The 13,896-nt window shown below is 32.7% G+C and overlaps 1 long non-coding RNA gene across 1 annotated transcript in view; it reads left to right on the top strand.

Moving 5' to 3' along the window:
* Nucleotides 1-11,515: 11,515 nt before the first annotated feature.
* Nucleotides 11,516-13,896, top strand: part of LOC112475830 — a 66,086-nt gene continuing 63,705 nt past the window's right edge. The window contains exon 1 of the long non-coding RNA XR_003044902.1: nucleotides 11,516-11,816. This is a non-coding gene — a long non-coding RNA (uncharacterized LOC112475830). The remainder of the gene's footprint in view (nucleotides 11,817-13,896) is intronic.

Below are 13,896 nucleotides of genomic sequence, written 5' to 3'. Positions count from 1 at the left end.
GACCCAGAGATCACCCAGTCCAGTGGTTGGCTCAGTGATCCATATATAAACTATGCTGACACTATCTTATTGCTCCTTGGACATTTATCAGAATGATGTATCAGTAAACATACTTTGTCTTTCTCTGGAAACTCGAAGTGCAATGTCACATGAGCCTGTAGACGCCACTGGCATCTTGAATCCATATGCAGAAGTCCGCCTGAGAATTAAGTCAATGAAAACAAAAACATTTCTGAGAGGAGGAAAAAAAAATGAGTCAGATCCCTGAGGACATAATGGGAGCATCTATTCAGCCATGTCTGAAGAATATATCATTGGGTTTTTGTCAGCTTTGTGAAACAATAATTTAGTTGCTTACTAAATCTTTTGAGCTAGATTTTTGTTCCTGACAGCTGAGCATCCGTAAGCATGCTGAATTGTATAAACTCATAGTGGTGGTAATTTTACCCCACATTTCCTAAAGTGTTCTCAATTTTCTCATTTTGAGGCAAATGGGAGAAATGAAAGAAAGTGGTAATCTGTGCAAAAGGATTTTCTTCAGAATGTTTTTTGTTTCTCATGAAAGGAGAAAGGAAAAAAATACTTTGATGTATTTGTTCAATCAAAATATATTTATCAAGCACCTATTCTGTGCCTGACATTTTTCTAGGTGTTAAGAATTTAAAAGCAAAAAGAATTAAAAAAAAATCCCCTGCCCTCATGGAGCCCCTGTTTTAGTGAACTTACATTGAATCGAGACTACCTAAATTTAATATGTAAAATAAATCAAGAATAACAGTGTGACTCTACATATATTGAATAGAAAAACATTATGATTTGCTAACTTCAGCAATACAATTCAATTCCAATTTATATAATTGGAACTTAGAAGAAAATGAACCAATACATATAGCTCTGTCTTCTCATATATAACCACCTTTTTAAGACATAGGTACTAAAAACTAATTGTTCTGCTCTGATTTTCACAGACTTGAGCCCCTAAAATCTATATAATATTGCAAGATCTAGACGAATTGCTCTGATTCTCTTTAGACAAAAAATGGGGATTTGTATAACTGAGTCAGTGGTTTGAGAGAAGTCAATAGCCATTGTACCATATGTGACCTCGTTCTTTGGGGACAACTTCCCAGGTTGGATGATGCAGGAGTGGACAGTTGGTGTCATTTCTTTTCTTATTCACAGAAGTGTTCTCAGAGTTGAGTGTGGAGTCACAGTTCCTGCTAGTGCACCAGGGCCCTGATTCAAGAGGGCACTTAGACCACAGTGAAGGTTCTGGAGAAAAAGAAACCTAGTTTAAAGAGATAATTAGAAGTCTGACGTGACAATAGTTTGTGATTTGATCATACGTGGAAAGGAAGGGAGAAAAGGTTATTCTAAGCTTTTTTTTTTTTAAAAGGTAGCTGTTAAAGTAGAATTTCTGGGTGTGCGCATATCAAAAAGGTGGGATATGGATGATGAGATAGGAATTGAGTCAGAAACACTAACATTGTCACAACACTAAAATTTCCTTTGGATTTGTTTGACCCTGCCTTTATTCTCTATCTCTATCTCTACTACCACCCTCAATAGGTTACAAACCCCTAGAAGGAAGAGACTAGGCTATGTTCACTAGATGATTCTTAGTGTTTAGAACCACACTTAAACCTTGTAGGCATTAGATGCATTTTTTTAACGTAAATGAATGAATGAATGAACAAGACTACCAACTGAATCCAATATGAAGGAACTAAGAACTTCTTTTATAATAAACATTAAACTGTATTTTTGGAGCCTCTGTTCTATACATGTTTTGTGTATAATTGCAATGTTTTAGTTGGCAAATAATTAAAACCATTAATCTTTCGTAGGGGTAGAGTATGCATCCATAAATATAGTATGATCTGGGCTGGAATGGGAAGAGGGGAGAGGGAGAATTACATCCAGAAACACTACAAATAGTTGAATCAGCATCTCCACCATTTAAAAGTATGTCAGTGTGTTAAACAGCAAAGTCGGAGGTCTTCGAAGGTTCCTCTTAAAATGCACCTCTGTTATTTACAGAAAAGGAGAGTGATAGAGACCAGCGTTTTTCCACTAACACATCAATGGCTCCTGACATAGTACTACAAATTCATTTACTAGAACAACTCATTGCTAGATTAAATAGTGGAGTTCAGGCAGGAAGATATGGAAGGTCATAGAACAATAATGGAAACAAAAATGAGCAAATGTAATCCAAATTCAAGAAGTGTGAGAAAACGTAAGGTTTAACAAAAAGCCTGATTCTAAACCTAGGGAGCTCAAATGTGTTCAGTAATCATGTGTCCCTCAGCTGATATTCAAAAGCGCAGACGTTAAGAATGCATTTAACCCCTAAATAAAGCATACTTTGAGTATATCAGCTGCGATAGTCCTAGATTGCCAATAGAGCTCAGATGCTTCTGTGTAGAGCAGTAACACTGGTAGTAGTCTGAAGGAAGTGAGGAAGTGTTCTCAATTCCTCCTAACACTGGATCTAGGACAAGTATCTACTTGTCCTAGATCTTCCTCCACTGATCCAGTAACTAACTATTCCACAGCAGCCAGAGGGACACATGTACCGAAGGAATAGATTAGCTGGGAGGGTCAGTTCTGTCATGGAGGCCTGCGTGTCATGCTCACAGTGGATCAGGCATCCATCTGGAGCTACTGTCAATGGTTTAATGATCTTCTCATTTACTTCACTGAGTAGAATTTCACACAGAGATGAAGTATATATGTAGAGTGTAGATCCCAGGAAATGATAATGGCTCTGTTTGGGGATAATCCAGGGTGTGTATGTCTACTAGTTTAAAATAATTTGAATTTGTTCCACGGCTTTGCAAAGCATTATAAATAATATACCAAACAGATAATGAATATTATTTGTATACAAAATATAAAATGAGATCTAGATATATGAGACACTTTATGTAAAGAATAAGTAACTCATGCTCTTGACATACGTATCAAAGTACCACTTGTTGGCACAATGTTGATTGTTGAGCACCTTTTCTTCAGAATTTATACTTTGTCCCCACACCAGGAATCATCACAGTAACATTTTTACTCTGTTTTCTCAGTTCTCATTCTGTCTCCTTCTGCTCTTCATTCTCTCTTTTTATATGTGGATCTGATCAGTTTACAGGAAGGAAGAGAATCCGTGTCCTCCACAGGTTAACTAAAAAAGTTGAAAACTTATGGATTTAAAACAGCACAATTATTATGTAAATATTTCCACAAATGAAAAATATCCTTATATTTTAAGTTACAAAGAGTAAGTTAAAACTGTACAACTTAAGTGTAAGGTGATCTTTGTGTATTGCAAATTATATATTAGAGGAAATGCCACTTTTTTTACATTCTATTTCATTGCTTATAAAAACAGACCTATTTAAGACAGAGACCAGCAAATATTTTGTGTTATAACCTAGGCTAAATGATATGCTTGTGTATAGATTCTTTGTTGTATTAGTTTGGCTGAACTTTATGTTTCCCCCTGACATCTCGTTGGTTTCCAGCATATGTGTGTGCAATCACTAGCGTGTGACCTCCTACTATTTACCACTTAAATATCTGTTCCCTTGACTTTTGCTAGCTGTACTAAGTGATATTCCTAGGTATATTTTTGGTCCTGTCAGCAATTTAAATATCAGGAAGAACATAGCTGTGGATTTCTCAAAAATTCTCCTTTCTTTTCTCATTGAGTTAACCATCCTTCACTTGAATATAATTGATTAGGGGTCGAATGTATAATCTGATAATTGTTTATATTTAAAAATTTTCAATTTAATTTTAGTATGCAAACCATATGTCTTCAAAGAGAATAGATCCATGCAAAGAAGGGAGAGGGATAAGATGTATGTTAAATGTTTGAGACAAAGTGCTTTAAGATAGTTGCATGGTAATATCTGTTGTGTTTTCTGCTTATTTTTCCCCTTGCCCAAAACAAAATATTCTGAACTAGTTGTAATATGAAGTAAACAGCAGCATTAATGGGATTTTTTGGCCCTCATCAGGACAGAAAAAAAAGTCAGAAGCTCTAAAGTACTATCTTCTACAAAGTTAATTTCCTTTAGAAGTTATATTAACTCCTTCAGTCACAAGGGCATTATTTACTCTTGAGTGTGTTATTCCTCTCTTTATAAATATTCCTCCAGTGGTCCTAAATAGTGATCAAAATCTTGAAATATAAAATGAACCTAAATTGTTAAAGTATATAAAAAAGTAATTTAGATATGTGAAGAATATGGCTTGAAAAATTACAATGAGCATTTCTTTTCTTTCTGACTGACCTTTTTTTTTTTTTTTTTTAAACTACATTTTCCTTTCCTTGAACAGGATTTTAACCGGGACACTAATAGTCTCACTTTTACTATCTAATGATAACTATATTCAGATGCAATGGTCTTTGACAAATTGAATTCTAATGTTTAATATATTCAGAATCTCTTTGTTCTGAGTGTGGGCAGATGGAATCCCCTGCTTTAAGCAGACAGCAGAATAGGTTGCAATGTGGTACTGATTGTTATTTTAAAAACATTTATGATATCTGATCTACTTTTATACTCCAGATGAGGATTTAAAGCTTGGGACACTTGTCTGGGTTTCATTATTTTAAAATTTTTAAACTTTTCCTATTAACTCAGTCTAGAGCTCATAGAATATGAGTCTACTAGATTGAGCTAGTGTTCCTTTAAGTTGAGGTCTCATATATTTTCTTAATTATAAAATGTTGTAGTCATTTTTGCTAAAACGTTGCTACTCTCGCTGTTCAGTCTTTTGAATTCTTGTTATATTTATCTTAAGGCCCTCGATTTTCTTTTAAACACACACACACACTAATATCTCCACCACTTCTGTATTCATTTTATATACATATATACATTATATAAACATAACTTTAATTTCTTTCTGTTTGTGTTTATAATACAATTTTTGTTGATATTATGTTCTCTTAAATTATTCATCCATTTCCTTTGAAGATCAAAATACACTTTAATAAAAATAAATTTTATGTAGTTACTTAATTTAATTTGGAGTATATCGACTAGGTTTTCTCTCATGATATTGTATCATTCACGAGTTTTTGTGGTTGCAACTCATTCTAGATATAAATTAATTTTCCCTTTTACTTCTCTATTTCTCTGTGTTTTACTTTCTCTGTCTAGAAGTTTTAGCAATGACTTCAACTAACTTCAGTTCCTATTAATACAAAAGCTGTTTGGGGACATTGTCACTTGGTGATAGTGAATACTGTAGAGTCTATCACCAAGCAATCATGGTGATTTGTTTCAACTCCCATCTCCCAAAACTCCCCAATAATTCATAGCTTCAGGGAGTGATAAGCAGAAGCTTTTCCTATTCACTTCTTATGAAGTGTTTTTTGCCCCTGATACCTGTGTCAGAGTGGGGAGCCTTGTTTTGCTCCTGTACCTTAAATGGAATTATTTACTTTTATTACACAGGGAACCTTTCCTCTGTTCTCTGTTGTCTGCCTACTGAAGGTTGGGAGGCTTAAAACTTCAGAACCACAGTTGATTTATGGTTATATTCTGATTATAGATTATGGAAATATTTATGTTATAATTGAACTCAGTGTTTTTCTAAATCTTAAGTTATTAATTTAAACTATCATGTTCTGTGTGTGTGTGTGTGTGTGTGCGCGCTCACGTGCGAGTGCGCATCTGGTGTGTTTTGGAATTTTCTTCAATATGTGGTCTTAGAGCATAATCCTGATTGAAAATCATGTAGACTGCCATTATCTAATAAAATTTATGTATATATTGAAATTATGCCACTGTATGTGTAAATAAAGCTTTGCAGTCAATAAGAACTAGGCTGCATATATAAAAACATTAGTACTATAAGATTTTTATAGAAAATTGTGTATGTTTTCCTCTGTTAATCTTATTTTGGGTGACATAATAACATCACTCATAAACTGACATTATTTAGATAATTGGCTTATATATTTTCTCAGCAAGAAATTAGCACTAATTGAAGCAAACCTCTTACCTGTTGATTATGTTCTTTAAAACATTATAGGTGAGATAATCCAAGAATGACCTTAAAGTTATTTATATATAATGTAGTGCTCTCATATATGTTTTTTCCTAGGTAAAGTATCTGAATAAGTGGTAATTGTTTAGAGATTTTTGAGATCACTAAAATACTTGCCTTCAATGATATCAGGAGTGCTTAGATAACGTTTTTCTTGGCAAAAACTTGTGTACTCCTCTTTATCCAAGATTAACTGAATTTGATGTTTTCTTCCTACTTTTATTATTTCTGCTTAGGCTAATTAAAGGAGTTACTGATCTTCCTAGTTGGATAAAAGGTATATAGGACTTTAACTCTTTTGTACTATAAATAGAATCCTATACTATCTTTCACAATATTACTTGAAAGGTACAAATTACTATGCTTTGTTCTCTGAGTATCTAATTTCCATAATGTTATAAATATATTCTCAAATTGAGAGTCACATGAAAATCAGATAGCCAATAATCCAGTAACTTTAGCCATACTATATATATATATATAAATATATATATATATATATTTTTAATTTTGTGGAAGTTCAATAAATATTTCGATTTTTACCAATAAAAAAGTTTAAATGCCCTCTTCTCCAAAATGACTAAAGTTAACACCAATGTCATTGCATCAAAAGACACAAATAGATATTGACTTTGTCATTAACACAGTTACTATGTTTTCATTCATATAAACATACATATTTCTAAAGTGTTATAAAAAATGAGTTTAATAGCTAAAATGTTTCAGAATAGAACAAATTGTAAGATTTGTCCTCTCTGACATGAAAACATAGAAGCTACGGAATTAAAATAGTAAGACATGGTTAAAAATAGTTATGAGGAGTTAATGGAATAAAATAGATTATTGTAATTTAGAAATTATCATAAATAAATAAGGGAAAGATAACTATTCAAAACAAGAAGAAAATAAACAAACTGATTAATAAATGGGCAAAGAACCTGAACAGATACTTTTTCGTGGAAGACATACAATTGGGCAACAGATATATAAAACAATGCTCAACATCACTAGCTATAAAGAAAATGCAAATCAAAACTATGAGACACCACTTCAAACCCATTAGAATGGCTATTATCAATACGAGAGAAAAAATAACAAATGTTGGAGAGGATGTGAAGAAAAAGGAACCCTCGTGAACTGCTGATGGGAATGTGAATTTTAGCAGCCACTATCGAAGACAGTATGGGAGATCCTCGAAAAATTAAGAATAGAGCTGCCTTATGACCCAGAAATCCCTCTTCTGGGTATCTATCTGAAAAATATGAAAACACATATTTGTAGATATATATGTACCCCATGTTCATTTCAGTATTATTTATAATACAACCCAAATTACCTTTGCCAGATGATTGGATATTATTATTATTAAATAGAGGCACAAAAAGGTTCAAAACTTGTTTAAGTTTTCATAATCAGTGGAGTTGGAAGAGCCAGTATTTATTCAAGCTGTCTGGATCTAGAAGACAAGTTCTCAACCACAACACAGTGCTTGTAAGTTTCATTAATAATATCTATCAATTATGAACACTACAGTTTGTCAGACATTACAGTAATAACTTATACAGGGCACATCAGGTAATCTTTAGAGTAGAGTTCATATTCTTCTTGGACTAGACCAGAAAACCAAAATTCAAATGATTTAAGTAAATTCCCAAAGTTGACAGGACTGCTAAGCAATGTAACTGGGTGTGAAATCCCAAACTCTTGGAGTTTCATGTCATTTTTAACTTTGGCTTATTGTCTTTCATTCTCTCTCTAAAGCAAAGTTAGAATATACATAAGTCTCTACTAAGGAAATAAGAAGTGGAGACAGTATTTTTTATTCATGAATGTACTTGGCAACCATGGCTGCAAAAAAGATAGAAGCAATTTACATATCTAACTATACAGAATTATTATATCTAAATACTGACTAAAATGTAGCTATTGAAATTCAGGTATTCAAAGAATATTTAATGACATATATGTGCGTTCGTTTTCTTCATATACTTATGCAACAGAGAGACAATGATGGAAGGTTCACGAAAACAGCAGTGAGTAGTGAAATATTTTATAATTTATTTTTTTCTTTGTAATTTTTCTACTTATTAAAGTTTACCATTTTCTGATATTTATGTTGGTTATGTGACCTAGGAAATAAGAAGAATGATAGACATAATATCAGTAAGCCAAAAATGAAAGTTAAATAATTAAATAAGTAAAAACTTAAAAAAAAAAAAAAGGTTTATTTCTTCTCAAATAATGAACATCTCAAGGCAATTGGGCAGTCCATTGAATCTCTAATTTAGAGCAGTTTTGGATGTTTCTGACAGTGTTCAGATTTTGTTTTCATCCTCTGAGATACTGAGATTCACTAGGGAAACCTAGCATTCCAAATGTGTTAGAAAATACATAATGTGTCAACACATTGTGACATGGGAGTGATACTAGTAAAAGCTGTTTAGGTCTATTAATAACACAAAACCAGTAATATCAGGGAAAATATGAGAACATTGCAGGTTTTCTTTTTTCTTTTTGTTTTGTGCTTATTTGCATCTGTAGTATTATTCTATAAATTAAGAAAAATGGTATATTTTTCTGACATATGAAGATTTGTATGGAAATTTCTCCTTTATTTGGAGCTAGTTATTTGTAAATTATATCTAGAACTATTTTATCCATGCATTTTTCTCACTCATATTTCCTCCTTTTTCTCTATTGTATCATCTCTAATGCTATCATATAAGTGACAAATGAAAGCGTAATTAGCAAAATTCGTAATTTGGTTTATGAAATTTGTCAACTGATTTGCTGTTTCTGACTTCATCTTTTCATAAAGTGGTAGAGAAAGGAGAAAATAAGAGCAACAGATAAGTGAATTTGACCTTACTAAAACATGTCCAAAGTAGGAATTGTCCACAGATATAAATATTCAATTGATTTCTTTTTTGGTTCATGGATGAAATAATTAACCTACTTCTTCCAACTTCACGTCCATTACTGAAGAGGATAAATTGCACAGAAAATGTGCTTATGTTTCTTTGCTTCACTGAATTATTATTATTCATTTTTTATTGCTATTTCTTAAATTTAACCTCATTTAGATGCATCACGTATGTCTTTTAAAAAAAAAAAAACAAAAAAACTACTGATTGAACTCTGAAGATTCTGATCTTGGCTAATACATTCAGTTGCTTCCATTTTTGTCAATAAACATTTTGGAGAGATGACAGCAAAACCTGTCTGGATGTATACTGATTATTGTGGTTTCTACAGAAATATGTGTAACAAATGTGAAATATGACAAGGTGACCCAGTGATAGTGATGGTAGTGATAACAAGTGAACTAGAAATCTCAGCACAGTTGTCAACTCCATTTAGTGAGGCAAAAGAAAGTTCTGTGAGATTTTTTCCCTTGTTTTTCATTCAATTTCCTCTTTCATTATTATAAATTGAAATTAACTTATTTTCTCAATCTCCTCTTTAATATGCTAAGATATGTCAAATGTGTCCAGTTGCCTTGAACAATTGGAATACATCCTATTTTAATCTAATTGATTATATTGATCCCATTCCACTCCTCAAACAACACAGCCAAAAATACTCCATCCATTTCTGCAAATGAAACCTCTAGGTGAAGGTTAATTACAAGGCTTGTAAATGAAACAAGTGAAAAGAGACAATGGTCAATTGAAAATAGACCCTAATAGAATAAGAGAAAATAGAATTTTCTCTTACAACATAAGGGTTGGAATTATAAGCCACAGATGCCAGTTCCCAGTTCCCCATGCCAGCTGAGGGTACATTTGATTCCATTCTTTCCCATTGGATTTGAAAACTGCTTAATTATCCTTGTATTCTAATGACTGTGTTTGCAGCGAGGCACTGAGATCTAAATCCTTTCTCTGATGCAGAGATGGGTTCAGTTTATTTGTCTAAAGAAAGGACTATTCTTATGCAGATACATGTTAGACTTTGATATAGTAAGAAAAAGACATTTACATCCTGCCAATTACAAAAGTATGAAGTAAAAGTAAGTCTGTTCCGTGTGTGTGTGTGTGTGTGTGTGTGTGTGTGTGTGTGTGTGTGTGTAGAGGAGATTGGAGAGAGAGAAGCAAATTGGCACTTTTTCAGGGACAGTCTAGCTATTTGCTATTCCACAGTTGCTTCAAGAGTCTGCGGTGGCAGCTGGTAGTGCTTCACTGATGGCCATGCTTCCAGGAAACAGCAGAGAGCTAAGACTTAACCTAAAACAATAAACTCAATCCTATTAACAAAGTACTGCCCGCCCCAACCCCACATACCGATCCCCTTCCAGAAAACATCTGTCTTGCTGGTCTTCCATTTGTATGCATAAAGTCACTTCTAAAGTTCACAGCTTCCTGAGCATTTTTCTATTCTCTATTTAAAAATGTGTTTTTCCCACCATCATCTGACAACCTTTCAGCAGCAGAAGTTGTGCATACAATTTAGTTCTATTGTCTCTGTCAAGAATACTCTGCTCACATACTAAGCAATGAAGAACATGCATAACTAATGAGGAATGAAATTTATTGGGGAAATACTCTGAAATAAGATAATGCCTTTAGAGAAATTTAGCATTAATCTCATTTGCCTTCCAATTTCCTGTTTTCTGCTGGCATAGTTTATTTTATTTTACTTTTGTTCCAGGGTATTTACCAGTTTTTCTTTCCTGTATGTTTTTTTTTCCCCCACTACAGGAATCCTGCCTCCACTCATATTGCACATTCATCCACTTCAGTTAATTAAATGCTTATCAAGACCTGTTGATCATCACCACTGCTTCCCCTACCTTTTATCTTCCCTGTTGAAACCGATGTTCTTAACGAAATATATTTTCGTTAAGAGTATTTCTTTGAGAATTATCTTCAGATAGATTCCTACAAGGTACTTTCTTTTCAGTTTTGTCATTGTTCGAAATGCCTTTCTTTTGCCTGACTCATTCGGAATGTTGGTTTGGGGCATGATAGTTGAATCATGAGAAGTCAATTTATAACAAAAAAAATTCTTGCTCATTTGTAATCAGTTGTTATTGCCTGGAAGACTATTCCTATTTTTTTTTTTTAATTCATGAAGATAGGATTTTACCAAGATATTGCCTCTTTCTCTCTGTTCCTTTTCCAGCAATAAATTTTAATACATAGTAGACACATGGAAAATATTCAAGATATATGAATGAATACATTTTTAGTGACTGCTAATGATAGCTACTCTTAGATTTTTAAAAAAAAAAAAGCATCCTTACCCCTTTGCTCATTAAGTTTAGAGTATAAGAGGACAGTTTCAGATTTAAATATGATAAATACTAAGTTGCAGCTGTTTAAAGATTCAATAAAGTTTTCTCTGTGGAAGTAGATAAAATATTTGTTTTAACAGATTGCATAAAAGTGACTGGGCTTTTCAGACAAACCTTATTTTTTATCCCTTGTTTACTCGAATTGTCATAATCCCAAATGTCTGAACCCTTTGCTTAGTAACAAAGAGATCACTGGGTGATATTCTACTTTGTATCCTTGTCTCCATCATTTAGGGCATCTAGTTGTTAGTGATTACCAAAACACAGAGAAAGCAAATTCACTGAACCTGAACCAGCATTCATGTCAATCTCCAATCTAGAAAAGATTTTAGGATTTCATCCAGCTCACATGAGGAACTGAAGGGTCATCGGGTTTAGCAGTGGGAAGGAGTCAGAGATACTCCCAGACAGAAGAAGGAGTATATGGAAACACTAGAAGCAAGAAAGAGAAGAAAAACAGGTAAGAGATCATTAAGTACATGGAGCCATATTAAAAATATGAACTTGAATGCAACGAGGAGGCATTGAATGGAAACAAATTTATGATGCGAACTGCCCTGAATAATCACTCTAGGAGGCTCTACAGACAAGAGTGATGCTGGGTTGAATTGATGGTTACATGACAAACAGGCATGGAAAACATATAATTCTTATTTTAGTGAAATGTTTTCCATTTAATCCAAAACAATAGCAATAAGGAAAACTGTCTAAAAAACAGTCTAATAGCTATAATAGAGCCACTAATTTTTTTTGGAACAAAGGGAAATATTCTTGTATATTTTTGTACTTGATTCGTATTCTGGCTGGTGTAAAACACATTAGTCCTTTTTAAAGGTTTAGTTTTTTTTCCTTTTTCAAGAATCTCTTTTAAACACCATCATGTGGTGTGGGAGATTTCCTGAGACTTGCAGGACATCTGCTTAAGCTCTGAGATTTCTTTAAAAATAAAATAAACTGTGAGAACATTGGTCTGCCCAAAATGGACAAAAATCTCTGTCACAACAGAAAAGCATCTTTTTTATCAATACACTTTAGCACAGTTGGCTAGAGTATTTGTGAAACTTAAAAAATTAATATTTTCAGCTTATTTAGGAATTATCATTTAGAGTAGTAATTTAAATATTTATAGTTAAATATTTTAAGTGTAAATTAATATTAAGTTGTATAATTTTAAAATACACAGCTTTTGTGGTTCTTTCAGCATTGAGATCACAGTTTAAACTATTTTAACACATCTGATTCTGTTTAACCTCTCAGAGGTCAGAAAGTCTATTCAACTTGCATGTAATTTGTGAGGAGATATGCATATGTGTGTGTCCTGGGTTAGGCTGAAAGCTCCTTCAAGAAATAATGCTTCAACACAATTTTTGTTTGCTTTTTTACTTCTGACATGAAAATAAAGGTTTACTACTACTTTTATGATGGATTGGTTAGCTGATTGGTATATCTCCTAGTTCTAGTATGTTCTAGCACTTTTTCAATTTTACTGGAATCCTGTTCCAGTACATTTGTCTTAATTTTCAAATAATATATGCACTTTTTTTTTAATGAAAAAGTCAACTATCTTAGGATGGCTTAAAAATAATTTTAATTTTTTTTCTACAAAGAAACCACACTCAACAGAGGCAAACATATCCAACAGTTTGTTATTAATTTTTAAAGATGTTATTTAGATTACTCTTGAATTATTAATTTTAGGCATTACTTGCTATTTGACACTTTCTTTCATCCAAAATATAATTAAAATAGAATATTATTTCCAGTTCTTCTCAGGATATAAGGTACTATTTTTAAAAAATTTTGTCATATGGTGATAGTTTCTACGTAAGATGAAGGTATTTTGTTGCCTTTTCTCCCTTTGACCACCAAATTTATGTCAGCTATATCTTCGATTTCTACATCTTCAATTTTATCATTTTTCTAAACCAATTTGGACTTTTATTCAGAGTTATGCATTCTCCCTTCCAGAGAACATTATCCTCAAAATCTGTGTGTGTGGGGGGGTGTGGGGCAGGGGATCAGTCTTAAATTTATTTAATTGTTTTATCTACATCATTCTATCTCTGCAATTCAATTCTTTTCCTGTCACAGCCACCTGCAGTTCTCTATATAATGCATGTTTTACTAAAATTTATCTGACTTTTCCTCCTTCAATATTCTTCATTTGGTTCCAACAACAAAGTAACGTCCTCCTACAAAGAGTTTGAAAGGAATTATTCCTCCTCCTTTTTCTCAAAATATTTGCATAAGACTTGTAATATTTCTTCTCAAAACGTTTGAAAGAATTCACCAGCGAAGAGCCATCTATGGAAAACTACACATATTTTTCCTGTAGTAAGAAAGTGTTTTATTATGAATTTTATTTTTTTTAAATAAATACAGGACTATTCTGATTTACTTTCTTCTGGAATCAATTTTGATGATTTGTGTAGTCAAGGAATACATCTACTTCTAAGTTTCTAATTTATTGCCATTAAGATTAACATAATATTCCCATGGTAAATATATATGAAAAAGGAAACGTCACAAATATATATACT

This window comes from Pteropus alecto, unplaced genomic scaffold (genome assembly GCF_000325575.1).
Source record: "Pteropus alecto unplaced genomic scaffold, ASM32557v1 scaffold152, whole genome shotgun sequence".
NCBI lineage: Eukaryota > Metazoa > Chordata > Mammalia > Chiroptera > Pteropodidae > Pteropus > Pteropus alecto.
The sequence above is the reverse complement of the archived record's forward strand: the minus strand, read 5'-3'. Positions and strand labels throughout refer to the sequence as shown.